Source organism: Aplysia californica, unplaced genomic scaffold (genome assembly GCF_000002075.1).
Source record: "Aplysia californica isolate F4 #8 unplaced genomic scaffold, AplCal3.0 scaffold00055, whole genome shotgun sequence".
Lineage (NCBI taxonomy): Eukaryota > Metazoa > Mollusca > Gastropoda > Aplysiida > Aplysiidae > Aplysia > Aplysia californica.
In genome coordinates, this window is record NW_004797325.1 from 1,577,675 (window position 1) to 1,579,766 (window position 2,092).

The window sequence follows — 2,092 nt, forward strand, 5'->3', positions numbered from 1 at the left end:
GGGTGCATGTGTCTTAAGTCAAGGCCTACAACTATACGTGTATGGTGCTCACGCACGTGAGTGTATGCATGTATATATTATGTACGTGTGTGTAACGCTGTATTTGTATGAGGATGCATGCGTATATGTGTGTGTGTGTGTGTGTGTGTGAGCACAAAAAAAATTGTGAAAGAACATTTATTCTGTTGGGAATACTCAGTACACATTCTACAGTGTTTTGACGAATGCCTAATCTGTGGAGGGCGCATGCAAGTGCAACAAATACCAGCCAAGTTTTAAGAGATAATATAATGCGTGATCCAAATTGGCAACTTTGTTCAAGCGCAGGAATAAAATAAGACAAAATTTGCGTACTGCAACAGTTCTCTACATTAAATTATAAAATTAGCTTTGCTTTGCTTATGATGGTACTAGGTTTAGCTCTAGGGTTTAATCCACTGGCGTAAATTTGCCTTTAAAGCATTTACGTTGCAAGTTGTGGGACTCATTTCTAGTTCGTATGCCGTTGGTGTAAATTGGCTCAAACCCAAACATAATCAGGTGGTGCTCAATGTTACAGAAATAGAGTGGTATTATAATGACCAGCAGAGGACGAACACGAACATGGATTCCAATCGTGCTCACGAGTCTATAGGCTAGTCAAGACGCAACTAATGCCTTGATTGGATTTACACACTTTGTATCAAGGTAAAGAGTTGACTTTAGAGTCTGTGGAATCAGGATGTTTTTCTTGGCTGTGTACAAGACCTTAGATTCTAGAGGGACTTCTCGTAGATCTACTGCTCACATACACACATGATTCTCACTCGCACTCACTCTCACTCTCCATAGTAAGGTACCTCTCGTGCCTTGGATTGGCATCGAGTACTCACCCTCACACATTATTCAGATTTTTAGAATAGTAGAAACCCTCCCTTGGTGTGTTTATTTTGTTGTTTTTCCTCATTGAACATTTTTGTCTTTTAGATGAATTGGTATGTTGTTTCAAAAGATCGTATTGGCATTATTGAGTCTGTTGAAGGTTTTATTGGATTGGTCATTTCTTGACCATGCAGTGAATGATCATACTCATAAAATCATAAAAGTAAGGGGGGAAAAAAACGTCAGTGGGAAAACTGGGACATTCTGTCTTCCTGCCTGTTATTATGGAAGTAGAGTTGATTCAGTAGCTGATTTGTAGGTGTAGCAGTTGTTGTTGTTCTACAACTTGTAGAATATGTAGGCATGTCTGCTAGTTGGACATTTCTTTTTACCGATACTCACCAACAAAACTCACCAATGCTGTCAATGACTGCCTGACCGAAACCCATCAAAAGTTGGCCCTCTGAATTTTTTGCTACTTTTATATAAATAAAGCTAGTTCACTTAGCTCATCAGTTTGGCCTTGTAGCTGCCTAGCTTACTATCGATCTAGATCTAGATCTAGATCTAGATACAAACAAAAAATCTCTGTGTTTGCGTGTGTGTGTGTTTACGATGGAGGGAGATCAGAACCTTGAAGTTTGCTGACAAAATATTGTTTTAGAATAGAATCTAGATTAGATCTGTGTCATGACGCAGTGGAATCAGGCGCTCGTCAATTTTTGGGCATGTGGAGTTATTACAAAAGTAGAATCTAGATATTAGATCTAGAATCTAGATCTAGAATCTAGATCTAGATTCTAGTTTCATCTGAAAGCTGTTTCATTTTCGGTGTTTTTTTTTTACTTTCCCTCACTTAGCTACCAAGTCCAATTGTCCATATTCTACTAAATATTGATGCGCTGAACACGAATATCAACTTGATTTCCGTCGCCAATTAATAGTTTTTGAAATATTTGATGGGAGTGTATACAGACCCGGTAACCGGGAACAAAGTCACAAAGTATACAGACCCGGTAGGGGAACTCTTTTGTGATTTCGGAAAGTTTCAGCGCCTGTTGGCTCAGGGAAGACCTAGGTTCTTCTAGATCTATGGCCCAGGTCTAGATCTAGATAGACAGACATTATAAATCATTGATCTAGTTTCGAGGCTAGCCTAGATCTAGATCTAGATGTAGATTAGATCTAGATTCTAGATCTAGATCTAAATGAAGATTGCGGATGTCTTTTC

The 2,092-nt window shown here is 38.8% G+C and overlaps 1 protein-coding gene across 1 annotated transcript in view; it reads left to right on the plus strand.

The window, feature by feature from the left end:
- Nucleotides 1-414: 414 nt before the first annotated feature.
- LOC101851791 (serine/threonine-protein kinase unc-51) overlaps nucleotides 415-2,092 on the plus strand; it is a gene marked incomplete in the record, with an annotated part of 70,690 nt that continues 69,012 nt past the window's right edge. The window contains 1 exon segment of the mRNA XM_013079541.2: nucleotides 415-687.